Raw genomic sequence first — 14,526 nt, 5'->3', positions numbered from 1 at the left:
CATTATAATTTTTTGGTTTGGTTTTATTATTAAAATAAACATTTAATTTTATTTTTATTAATGTATATTTATTAATATACTAATTCTTTAGGACACGTGTGTCTATATCATTTTTAATTATTTTTTAAAAATTTCTAATTGTAAATATTTTATTTTTATTATGAATATTGTTGCCTTTAATTTATTTAATTGTATGAAGTAATTATAAAAAAGTAATATTACTTATATTTTATTATAAATTTAATTTATTTAATTTTAATTTATTTAGGCTAAGGGCGTGTTTGGTATGGGTTAACAAGGGTAATTATTATTCTTATAACTTTCATCTTTTATTAATATTATTTGAATATTTAAGGAGACTAAATTAATTTTTTACTTCATTATTATTTATACCTATTGGGGTTAAATATTAAAAATTAAGAAGCTCAAATTTTTTTATTTTCTTGATTTTTAGACTAAATTGAATTTAAATTGATGCTTTTGACTAAATTGAACAAAAAGTTAAAAAATTAAGATTTAATCCATCAAACAATTAAATATTTTAAATTTCAATTTTCAACAATTAATTTTAAAACTAAACAAAAAGTACATTAAAAGTTTAGTAAAGTGTCAATGTTTAAACAATTTTTTTTAATCTCAAATTTTTTGTCTACTTCTTTATTAAGTAAGAGAGTATTGTTGTTCATACATGTGTTGTCGCATCCTTATATATTGAATTTAGCATTTTAAATTTGAAAATAATTTTTTAATATTTTAAATGCTTAAAATATAAAATATTAATATTTTATTGATTTATAGATCCTATATATTTGGTTATTAATTAAAAAAAATAAATGTTATTGATACTTTTTATATTATAGATAAAAAGGATTTAATAATGAAAATTTTAAATATTCGCATATATTTTTAATATTAATATGATCCTTAATTTTTTTATATTTATTTCAATTTTATCAATTAAGTTAATCAATGAGTGAAAATGTGAAATCACTAACATTCTTGCTAATTAATAAGCTCCATATTTCTCTTTTAATGAAATACAAAATTTTCTAAAATTAATGAAATTATTTAAAAAATTTTGAAAGAAACTAATAAAATTAAAAAGTAATGAGTGAAAAGATTTGAATTATTTTTTTCAGTAGATGAATTTAATTGTTTTAATTTATTTTATTATTAAAATTAAAATTAATATGAAAAATTTAGAATTTAATCCATAAAATTAAAAGATTTGATTAAAATTGAAAAACATGTAAAGCATTTTTTTTATCATTTAGCTAAAAAATTTTACTAAAATGTTATAGATTTTGGTTAAATCTAAGTATTCTTTCTTCCACCATTACTTTTTGATATGCAATGCTTAAATTATATTATTAAAAAATTTAAAGAAAATAAGTATAAGAAAATAAGTATAAGAAAAATTTAAAGAAAATAAGAAAATAAGAAAATAAGTATTACTTTTTGATAGGAAACTTATAATGCAGCTAGAGTAGTGTGTACATGCCCCTGAGACACAACCAAGAGTATATCTCAAGGGTAAACAATTTCTCTTACAATTTTGATTTCCTTATTTCTAATTATACTTCATATTAGAGAAAATAGTGGAAGATTTAAAAATTTCAAATTTATTTAAGACATAAGAAACCTAATTATAAGTTTCCTATCTATTTGGAATTTCTCAAATAATGAAATTTAGTTTTAAATTCAAGGTAGAAATCTAACAGAGTTTTCCTTAAAATTATAAGTAATTATAAGTAACCTGTCAACATTTACCACATTAATCCAAGACACATATGAAACCTATGTGGTTTCATTCACAACCCATCTCACAATAACCATAAATTATACAACCATCTCATCAATTAAGATAATTTTACATACTTGAAAATTTACAATACATACATATGAAAGCGTTTACAAAATGCAAGACTTATTTCAACATCCATGTTGTTGTAGAATTTAAATAGTTACACATTAAAAGATTACATTACATAACCTAAAATGCCTAATACCATGTAATCTCCTAATGTGTACAAAATAATGTGGTGTCTTCTTAAGTCTTGAGCAAAACATCATCCATTCACCGTCATTCCCATGCCAGGTCTTTATACTTACTTTTACTACCTACGAAAAGTTCAATAACTCTCCGCTAAGCAAATTTGCTTAGTGGTGCTATAACTTATTGATATTATGGCATACAACATGTATGTGAACAAATCATGCATACTCTCGTGAGATATGTTTCTAACAATTTTATTTCATAAGTACAATGTGCAATCCCACATAATTTTAACATGACATGGCATAGCTTTTAATTACATAAATATTTGCAATGTTCAATTTAATAACAATTACAATTAAGGTGCATAGCATTTCATGAATAACCTTTTTCACATACCCTTTTTCATTTATTTCCTTAGCCCAATTACAATGTGTAGACAACTTAAGTGACAAGTATCCTCATCATGGCATAAGCGAAGTATCCTCATCATGGCATAAAGCCAAGTATCCTTATCATGGTATAAAGCCAAGTTATTGTGCACAATTTCAATTATTGACTAGTCAATTTCCTCATGTCACCTATTTTTAGACTTATAATGAGTATACACACTATTAATATTACATGTAATTTATTCAATCAAGACATGCTTACCAATTCTCCTTTATTCACAACTCATTCATAATCAATATCATTAAAATCACAAAATTTCATTTTCCAGTCAATTCGGGTAAGCAGGTGCAGCAAATTCAAAATTCTACCAAAAATCATGGAAATAAGATTTTATTGCCATATTTTTCAGAATTCAACTTTCATATGTCTATTTCAATCAGCAATTTGAATCATATCAAAATAAGGACTACATTTCAAGTTGTGAATAGTAATGTGCAACACCCAAGCCCATTGTGTGAAGTATCACTATATACTATATAATCTGCTCCTTCCATGGGCAATGCAAGAATAGGAACTTCACTTAAGAAAGCCTTTAACCTTTCAAAACTCTCCTGACATTTATCATTCCATATAAATTTTGCATTCTTCCTAAGTAATTTAGTGAGGGGTGAAGCAATGATTGAAAACCCCATCACAAATCGCCTATAATATCCTGCTAATCCCAGGAAGCTTCTGACCTCTGTTACATTCTTAAGTGGCTTCCACTCTAATATTGCCTTTATTTTGTTAGGATCCACCCTTATTCCCTCAGCTGATACAATATGCCCAAGGAATGCCACTTGCTTAAGTTAAAATTCACATTTAAAGAATTTGGCATAAAGCTTCTTCTCTCTCAAAGTTTGCAAAATAATTCTTAAATGTTGATCATGCTCCTCCTCAGACTTAGAATATATAAGGATGTCATGAATAAACACCACCACAAATGAATCCAAGTAGTGTTAGAAAACCCTATTCATCAAGTCTATAAATGCAACAGGTGCATTAGTCAACCTGAACGGCATGACAAGGAATTCGTAGTGACCATATCGGGTCCTGAAAACAGTCTTTGCTACATCTTGATCTTTCACTCTCAACTGATGATACCCCGACCTTAGATTAATTTTAGAGAAAACACTAGCACCCCTAAGTTGATCAAATAGATCATCAATTCTAGGCAATGGATACCTATTCTTAACTGTGACTTTATTCAGCTACCGATAATTGATGCATAATCTGATACTACCATCTTTCTTTTTAACAAAAAGAACGGGTGCTCCCCAAGCTGAAGAGCTAAGCCTAATAAAGCCTTCATTAAGTAGCTCTCATAATTGCACCTTTAACTCCTTCAGTCCTGCTGGTTCCATTCTATATGGTGTCATAGAAATGGGATTTGTCCTAGGTAGAACTTCAATCTCAAATTCTACTTGGTAGAATTTCTATCTCAAATTCTACTTTCTGCTCCGGCGGTAGCCCTAGCAAGTCTTCTAGGAAGACATCATCAAAATTACACACAGTGAGAATATCCTTGATGCTAGGACTCTCCACTCGTGTATCAACTATATGAGCCAAGTAAGCTATACATCTACTCCTCATTATCCGTCTAGCTTTAGCTACGGAGATTGCATTAGATGGCATACTTTGCCTCTGACCTTGAACTATAACATAAACTCATTATAGGGTTTTAAAGTTCACCTGCTTCAATTGACAATCTACTACTGCATGATGCCTATGTAGCTAGTCCATTCCAATAATCACATCAAAATCTTAGAATGGCATTTCAATCAAATCAGTGGGAAACTCTACCCCTTGGATAGCTAGAGGACAGTCTCGAAATAGTTTATTAACCATAACCTTTTGCCCCATAAGGTTAGAAACAAACACATCATAACTCATGCAAACTAGCTCCACATTAGCATGACAAGATAATGCAACACTAACATATGAGTGTGTGGATCCAGGATTAAACAACACAAATGCATCTGAGTTAAGCAAAGAAAATATACTGATAACCACATTCGACGCATTAGCTTCATCCCTTTGACAAATAGCATAAACCCTCACTGGTGTATTAGAACCTCTTGGCTGATCAGTGGTGACTGACAGGGTTACCTGTGAACTGCCTCCTCTGCCTCTCCTCTGTTCATGAGTGGTAGGAGTCTGTGGTCTCCTTGCACCCTTCTATCTGAACTAAGGCCATAGTAGGTTTGAAATTTAGGCACTCTTTAGCAAAATGGCCCATTTGTCCACATGAGTAACATCCCCCAGTAATACTTCTGCAGACCCCTCTATGAAGTCTTCTACAGATATTGCATGTGGCGATATGGAAGGGTCTACTCTGGTTAGCAGCATGAGAACTAGCATGAGAGTGGGTAGGCCAGTTAAACTGTCTCTATGGTGGTGGTGGAGGTCTAAAACTCCTTAACCTTTGCTGATAGGAGGTAGCGTGGAACTTCCTTTCTTACTAGATGAACCACCATGCTCAAAAGTGGTATGCTTTTGTGCCCCTTGCCTTGCTTTCTTCTGATCATCCATCCTGTGATCAATCTCCTCCAATTCCTTTGCATGGTTCACCATCTCAACAAAGGTAGCATTCCTTCCTGTAGTTACCCATTTCTGTAACTCCTTATCTAGCCCATCTCTGAACCTCTTCATGCACTTCTCTTTTATGTTAATTAAACTCCCTCTATACCTGCTCAATCTAAGGAAGTCCTGCTTATACTCAATCACTGTGCATCCCTTCTGCTTTAGGTCAATGAACTCCTTCAGCTTAGCATCCATCTACACTAAAGACACATGCCTTTCATTGAATGCATTGAGGAAATCATTCCATGTGAGGATTGGCGGTCTTGCACTGTTGTTGGGGACCATCTTCCACCAGTCGTATGCATCCCCTTAAAGTAGATATACAGCAAAATCGAACTTTTACCTATCATCATAGTGCATGATGTCAGACACCATCTCTAATCTCTCGAGCCACCGCTCGGCCTCCTGAGGATCTGTTATGCCCTAAAATTTTGGCACCTTATGCTGCCTAAACACCTTATAATCTATCCTATCGCGATTCTGAATCTGAATAGCAACCCTCTTCAGAAGCTCTGCAACTGGATCAATCGAAACTTCTTGTTGGCCCTGGTTGCCAACCTTAGGATATTGAGGTGCCACACTCCCCACCTCATTGTCTATCTCATTCTAATTATTAGCGGCCATCACGTTTTCTCAAGTACCTTTATTAAGAGAAGATCACACTCATTAGGTTCATTTAACCATGGATGAGTAAACATGGATGCAAACAAGTCTTTCAATTTCAATACCAAATATTCAAATAATTTTATAAGTATACAATTCGATGTTAGTAATTACAACTAAATCTATTCTCAAGACATCTTCACATGTCTTGCCCTAGGACTCTTTAACCTAAGCTTTGATACTACTTTAGCATGTAATACCCAAACCCTATCTGTAGCTAAAGTAATGTGTACATGCCTCCGAGACACACCCAAAAGTATCTCTCAAGGGTTAACAATTCCTCTTACAATCTTGATTTTCTTATTTCTACTTATGCTTCATATTACGAAAAATAGGGGAAGATTTAAAAATTTCAAATTTATTTAAGTCATAAGAAACTAAATTATAAGTTTCCCATCTATTTAGAATTTTTCAAATAATGAAATTTAGTTTTAAATTAAAGCCAAAAATCTAATAGAGTTTTCCTTAAAATTATAAGTAATTATACATAACCTGTCAACATTTACCACATTAATCCAAGACACATATGAAACCTACGTGGTTTCATTCACAACCCATCTCACAATAACCATAAATTATATAACTATCTCATTAATTAAGATAATTTTACATACTTGGAAATTTACAATACATGCATATGAAAGCATTCACAAAATACAAGACTTATTTCAACATCCATGTAGTTGTAGAATTTAAATAGTTACACATTAAAGGATTACGTTACATAACACAAAATGCCTAATACAATGTAATCTCCTAATGTGTACAAAATAATGTGGTCTCTTCTCAATTATTGAGCAAAACGTCATCCATTCACCGTCATTCCCATGCCAACTCTTTATCCTTACTTTTATTACCTACAAAAAGTTCAATAACTCTTCGTTAAACAAATTTGCTTAGTGGTGCTATAACTTAATGATATTATATCATGCAATATGTATGTGAGCTAATCATGCATACTCTCATGAGATATGTTTCTAACAATTTTATTTCATTAGTACAATGTGCAACCTCACACAATTTTAATATGACATGATATAGCTTTTAATTACATAAATATTTACAATGTTCAATTTAATAACAATTACAATCAAGGTGCATAGCATTTCATAAATAACCTTTTTCACATACCCCTTTTCATTTATTTCTTCAGTCTAATTACAATGTCTAGACAACTCAAGTGGCAAGTATCCTCATCATGGCATAAGCCAAGTATCTTCATCATGGCATAAGCCAAGTATCCTCATCATGGCATAAAGCCAAGTTATTGTGCACAATTTCAGTTGTTGACTAGTCAATTTTCTTATGCTACCTATTTCTAGACTTGTAATAAGTATACACTCTATCAATATTATATGTAATTTATTCAGTCAAGACATGCGTACCAATTCTCCTTTATTCACAACTCATTCATAATTAATATTATTAAAATCACACAATTTCATTTTCCAGTCAATTCGGGTAAACAGGTGTAACAAATTAAAAATTCTACCAAAAATCATAGAAATATGGTTTTATTGCCATATTTTCTAGAATTTCAGTTACTAATTTGAATCATATCAAAATAAGGACTACATTTCAAGTTATGAATAGTAATGTGCAACCTACTCCAGACTTCAATCACATTTAAAGCAGTAACAAGAAATGTAAACATATCACTATGCAGCCAACAAAATCAATTCTTAGCCATAACTACAAAGTTTCAGGGCATTTATTAAGCTTTCCAACGGTTCAATAATCACCTTATTTCATGTTTTTTAGCACAAGATATAACTTTTTAAAGTTAGTTGTCCTGCTTCTGGAAACGATTAGGTCAGTTTTCCTGATTTAAGTAGTAAAAAGTTTTACCTTCAAACACCATCTTAGTAAGGGAATTAGGCCTGGCATGAAACTACAAAGTTTTAGGGTATTCATTAAAGTTCCATAGACATAAAGATCATAAAAATCTAACATTCCTAGTTCAATTTATGAATTTTTTAAAAGTGATTAATCCTGTAGCCTATTGGTAGTTCCAAACTTCCAACACACACACAAGCTATCATTTTCATTACTTTGTATTTCCTTCTTATCTCTAGTGGAGTCCCCACTCAAACATGATAAAAAATATAGGTTATAGCGCTAACCTTACTTGAGTACTAGCTGCTGCTCCCTTTCCTTCAAGTCTCCACCAAACCCTTCAAGGAATTAGGTTTCTTCAAGCTTGAGTCAGCAAATCTTTTTGCTTTCTTTGTTTAAGCCTCTAAAATCATATGATCTAGGGTTTTTGCTTGGGTTCTCTTCTTCAAATTTGAGAGAGATTGGCTATTGAAAGGAAAAAGAAAGAAGGAAAAAAGAAGGAATGAATGGCCAGCTCATGGAGAAAGAAGATAAAGGGATTTTTGTGTAGTTTTTACCCATTGGTCCCTTCACCTTTACCCATTGGTCCATGATGCGTTTTCTATTTCCTATTGATCTTTTATATATATATATATATATATATATATATATATATATATATATATTATTTCTAATTTTTCTCTCAACTTGATAGTTAATTCAAGTTAGTCCTCTAATCTCTTGCTTGCCCCTTAACTTGTCAATTAATTCAATTTGGTCATCTAACCCTTGGTGGCCGAATTTCTATGTAAGAATGGAGGCAATTTCACTCATAATTAATTTTGTAATTTATATAAATACCCTTTAGGGTAAATTGAGGATGTTATAATAAGCAACAAAAAATTGAAAATTTTCACACATAATTAATTATATCGTTTTAAAGTAAGTAAAAGGATATATATATATATATATCTGTGTGTGTGTGTTAAAAAAATAACTCATTGTCTTAAAAATTGAAATGGAACAAATTAAAGATGTCCTTAAAACCATTGCTTCATCTATTTTAATATTTAAGAAAAAAGATAATGAAGATAAATTTCAACTAAAACAATAAAGAAAAGAAAATAAATTATGAATTAAATATATTTATATGGATAGAGGATTTTTATCTCAAATCAATAAAATTAATTAATATTATAAATGCAAATGAGACTTTTTTAAATAAAAATATCAATTTTGTATTTATATAAAAATATGATTTTATTAAGTTTTCATTTATTTCATGAAAAATATTTTCCTAAAAATTATTTTTCATATTTTTTAGCATTTAGAACACTCAAGAAAATTAGTTAATGAAAAATATTTTCTTAATCAAAGAGAAAACTAAATAATTTTTAAGAAAAATGACAAAAAAAGAGAAAGTTATTTTCTATTTTTTAGATTTTGATAATTTTATTAAAATGTTAAAATCACTTTTATATATATATATATATATATATATATATATATATATATATATATATATATATATATATATATGAAATAGACATATACCATTAATTTAACATTCCGACTAAATAATAAAAAATATTTCTTTAAAAAATATTTTCTGTATATAAGACAAACCGAGCCTAAATTACAATGGTAATAATTCTATGTTTAATGTGATTCTTAATTATTTTGTTTTTGTTCAATTGAGCTCCCAAAAGATTTTTTTTTCGACTTTTTTATTAATTAAGAGAATATAGTTGTTCATACATATTTTGTCGCATTCTTATATATTGACTTTAGCATTTTAAATTTAAAGAGAGTTTTTTAATATTTTAAATGCTTAAAATATAAAATATTAATATATTATTGATTTATAGATCCTATATATTTGGTTATTAATTTTAAAAAAAATGTTATTGACACACTTCATATTATAGATGACAAGGATTTAATAATAAAAAAATTTAAATATTTGTGTACAATTTTAATATTAATTGTTGACACCATATTTGGCCGATCCTCGAAATCAGTAGACTTTGAAATCGATCCCCAACACCAAGTCTCCATGTCGCTCACTTCATTACCGATCTCTCTTCAAAGAGATCAAACCAATGCCAAGTCTCCATATCGTTCAATTCATTACCGATCTCTCAAATCAATTATCAAGTCTCCTTGCCAGTCAATCACATTTCTGATCTCTCATCAAAGTAAATCAAACCAGCATTAGGTCTTCGTGCCATCCAGTCTTATTTCCGATCTCCCTTTTATAAATATTGTGAATAATCGTTTAATAAAGTTAAGGTTTCAGTCCGGCTTAATGGTGCCTCCGATCTTAAGTGTTCAAATTAGGTTTCCAATTTTAATAATCTTAAGTTCTGTTCGGTGTTTGTTCTCCGCTTTGGCCGATCCCATGCTTACAATGTTTTTCTGACCTCTCATACATAGGTTAATAATCGCTTTCAAGTTTGATGTTCTAACATGTTCAAACAATCAGGCGCTTGTACAACTTAGATACTTTCCGATCTTATCAAGTCATTGAACAAAAGAGGGAATTTCATTTCATTTCAAAGTAAAAAAATACAAGTCATTCGGCTGGAGGATCACCCCCAGCCTGTTCTATATTTCGCTCACCCTCTCTATCTCCCTCAGCTTCCTCCTCACTCTCCTCTTCGTCTTGGGGAGACAGGTCTACCATCCAAGAAAAGTCCTCCTCAGGATAACGCCTCCTGAGCTTGGCCAAAAGGTCGCTATGGGCGTTCACATAAGCACCGGCCTCCCTCGTCATTGCCTCTTCTTCTTTCGCTTTAAGTTCTTCAGTGAGGCGAGCGACATCGGCAGCTCGGAGCGCCCGAGCTTCTTCAAGTTCATGAGCCTGCTTGGCCAATTTATCCTCATAGGATTTCATCTACCCCTCAATTTCAGCTACATAGTCCTGGGCGGATGAAAGTTGGGCTCGGGCGGAAGCTACTTCTTGGACCGTCTTCAGGATCTCCTGCCTCAAATGATGAGCCTTTTCCCTGATGATATGCTGGTTCACCAAGCTCTCCACACTCAAGCTCATCGTCTGAGCTAGGAGATTGTCGATGCTGCCCTGGGTCAGCCTGTTCCGATCCTCCTGGAGGCATATGGAAGCTCTCAGAACTTTTGCCAAAGCCGGATTCTGCCGAACAGATCGGTTCTTCTCCAGGGAGTGAATCAGGACCTGGGCGCCACGGGAAAGGGTCCTCGTAGTGGGTTGGGAAGGACCCCCTTCCGCACTCAAAGCAACTGGTGGAGGTGGCTGCTCTTCTTGTCGAGGAGGAGACCGAACCACTTCTATTTCAAGGATCAGCGGTCTCGAGGGTCGGGACGAGCCTCCCGGCACCTCTCCTCGATCATGCCTTGACATCTGTGAGGCCTCGGCACGCTTCATTTTCCGCACTTTCTTGGAGACCTCCCTCTTACGCTTTCGGCTCTCTTTGGAAGCCTCACTGCCCGCCATACCTGGACAAAGAAAAGTCAGTGAGTTTGCTAAGGCCCAGAGATCAGAGATGTAAAAAGTACTAGGGCCGAGGTTAGAGAGCTGGAGCCTGCGTTCTTCGCCGGTAACCAGCCGCATCATCCAATGGTGCAGTTCGGCCATCATTGCGTCTAAGCAGGAGAACTTCTGACTGATCCTTTAGCTCCATTACCATGACACCCTTATCCCTACTTAGGGCGACATGCTTCAGAAGTGGCGGGACCAGATATTGCCAGCTTCGGGGGAAACCTTCGAAACCGTTCGGAATTTTGCTCCTCAACATAAAGCAGCAATTTTTCTAGTTCTTTAGTGAGGGCAGATCGATAAAGAGCCCACAGTGCGGTTTGGCTTGAAAGAACCAGTACTCATCGTCCTTTTGACGAGCGAGCCTATGTAGATCAGTGAACACCTTCGCTGTAGGATCGAGTCCCTTAGCTCAGCAGATGCCTCTGAAGGCTACCAGGATTCGCCAGGAGTTCGGATGTACTTGGGCCACCGAGACATGGTGAAATTTCAGGACGTCTCTGAAGAAGTCGTCAAGGGGAAATCGAAGCCCAGCTTTTAATTGCTCTTCGTACACCATGATCACGTCATTTTCCTTGAAAGAGTGATCGACTCTGAGATCGCCATGGCATCTGATAAGCTCGAAGGAATCGGTTCGAAGGTTGTATTCTTGACTAATGGATTGTAGATCGGTTTCTTTGAGGACCGATGGCAACTCGTCCATCAGGAGATTCTCTCTACCCGAGGAAGATGTCTGTCTTGATTGAGTTGCTCGACCACGAACTAACGTGGAAGTCGTAGGAGGCTCAGATCGCCCAACTGGTCTGACCACTTCAACTTCATCTGATGACCATGAGACATGGACGGAAGGGGGGCTCACCGCTCTCTGACCCTCGGCGCCGCTCTCTGACCCTCGGTGCCGCTCATTTTCAAAGAAATGGAAGAAATTTAACTAAGAGAAAGATCAAAACCCTTACCAGAGTGTGATCGGTGTCGGAAGAACTTGAAGAAACGAGAGAATTTTGAAATCGCTCGCGGAGTTCTAAAAATAACGTAAAGGAGCAACTGACTGATCCTTCCCCTATTTATACCCGTCTGAGCATTCAATGCTCACAGTGTCCCAAGCGATGCATCGGTTAGCGAAATTTGCCAGCTTTTCTGACACGTCGCAAGAACATTCCAGAAACTCTATAAATAAATAAGGGGAGATCGACTGGTTAAAGATCGGTGGATTAAGGTAGATGTTCAGAATTACAGATTGGCTAAAAGATATTCAGTTAGGAACCAGATCGGATATGCACATTAGAGATCGAAAATAACCAATGCAATGATAAAATGATAATTGTTAAAATAAAATTTCATTTCATTTCCAAAAGGTCAGATTACATCATTTGGGCGATCTCAAGAGATCGGATTACATCATTAAGAACTTTTAAAGGTCAGATTACATCATTTGGGCGATCTCTAGAGATCGGCAGTACATCCTACCTAGCAGGGACCTATGTCAAAGCCTAGTCTCGTGGCTGAATCAAGAAATGTGTCTGATCGGAAAGCCAGCCATAGACAGCGGATAGATGTACAACTCAGAAGGAGTGACTATGACTCTTATGAGGATGAGGAGTTATCATCAATGTCATCGACCAGAACCGAGTTGCAGTTGGGATGCCCGATGTGGTGAGGAGCCAAATGAACTTCAAAGGGCAATCACTGATGTTAAGAGGGAAATTAGCAATCTTCTCGCCTGAAATTAGTTCGCCGATTATATCGGCCGAACGACTCGAGATCGACACGATCGATGTTCTTGATCTGGATCGGTAAATTAGTCCGGTTCTCTCACTGTCATCAGAGGTGGTTATCATGATCCTCCGATCACCAGGATCATAAATTTTCAGTCGAGGAATAAAATAAACAATCGAAAAAAGATTAAGAATAGTCTCCATGGCCGGGATTGTTGTCAGAAAAGCTAGAACAGGAGAAATGAGAAGTGGAAAGAAGAGAAATGAAATGCGGAAAGATGCCCCGTTGAGGCATATATATAGGGGGGATCTGAGCATTTATTACTAGCGGAAATCGAAGCGGATGCATCGGAAATTGAAGGATTAAATGCTTTGACTGAAGCAGCTCGAATAGAGAGGAAGGTTCTGGAATGGGAGAGATCGGGAGAGGAGCCCGGTATTAGAGATCGGAAAAGGGTCATAATAGAGAGATCGAAAGGAATGGGAGATCGGAAAGCAAGGAAAGGATAAGACAATTTCCGATAACCCTTTTTCATAATCAGAGCCGAGGTAGTTAAAGCATTGCAGGCGAGATCAAATCTCCACCACACGCCTCATTTGCAGAATCACCCACATTGCTGACAGGCGCCATAACATGTCATGGCAGTCTTGTACATCTCGATCTCCACCATTGATCTTACTTGTAAGGACAAGCCCAGAACCCTTGGATCAAAGAGAAGATGATAGGACCAGCGCCTTTTATTCCCGGCCCTCAGATCTCCCATGACAAGAAGATTTTGAGCCATTGGATTAGAAAAGAGAAAGGACAAATATTCTGAATAGGATCTTAGCCGTCCATTCTGATTCTCTTCAATTCTCAGGCATTAGATCGTGTCCTTTTAAATCCAAACCTTCCATCTCCCCAGAAGAGATCCTAACCCTGCATTAGGGGCACCCGTTCCCTATAAATACCTGCATGCAATACTGTTGAAGGGGGGACGAAAAAAGGGGGTGGTGACTATAGTGGAAAGGCTCTGAAACTTGATTCAGTCTTGCTACTCTGTTATTTTTAAGCTTTCCAAAATAGAAAAACTTCAGAAACCAGTTTTCTAAAGTATTTCTATTGAAAGAGTGTTGGACACCGAAACTCTTCATTTTCAGTTTGTTCATTACTCTGCGATACCATCTCTCAGTTTCAGTTTTGTCTTCATCATCTTTATATCTACCTTTTATTTTCCAAGCTCAATCTCATTCCAATCCGGTTACTGTTACTTCGGCTCAACTGCATTCCCACTTGATATTCTTTATTTCAAGGCAAGCATTAGTCCCTAGATTATTAGCACGTAGCTCTACAATATTTGTGACTCCATAGTTAGTTCAAATAGATTCAACCCCCTACAAGTGAGGGTCTAGACCGTTGCTTTATCAAGTGCTCATTTTTATTTTCTTTGTTTTCATGCTTGTAATTTTCGTCAAGTTTATGTTATTTTAAAGAGCCCCACGTAGGTGGTTATTCTCTTGAGTTTACCTTTTTTGTTCATCAGTTCATGTTATTTATTTGTTCTTAGCCTTTATTACATTCAAGTGTAGGAGTTCTGGTTACGGGTAACGTATAGGTAGTTTAATAAAATGTTGGTAGCTATATCTTAATACAAGAGTTTCTTTAAAATAATAAAAGTTTGGATAGTAAATCGGAGGAAAAGTTATGAAGTCAAACCTCTAAACAAGTTCAGGAGGTAACTTGGTATAGTAGGGAATCGAGGTAGGATCGGATCCCAGACTAATAAATGAAAGAGATCGAACATTGCCTGTCAAAAGGTACTGGTTAG

Source organism: Hevea brasiliensis, chromosome 11, assembly GCF_030052815.1.
Source record: "Hevea brasiliensis isolate MT/VB/25A 57/8 chromosome 11, ASM3005281v1, whole genome shotgun sequence".
Classification (NCBI taxonomy): domain Eukaryota; kingdom Viridiplantae; phylum Streptophyta; class Magnoliopsida; order Malpighiales; family Euphorbiaceae; genus Hevea; species Hevea brasiliensis.
The sequence above is the reverse complement of the archived record's forward strand: the minus strand, read 5'-3'. Positions refer to the sequence as shown.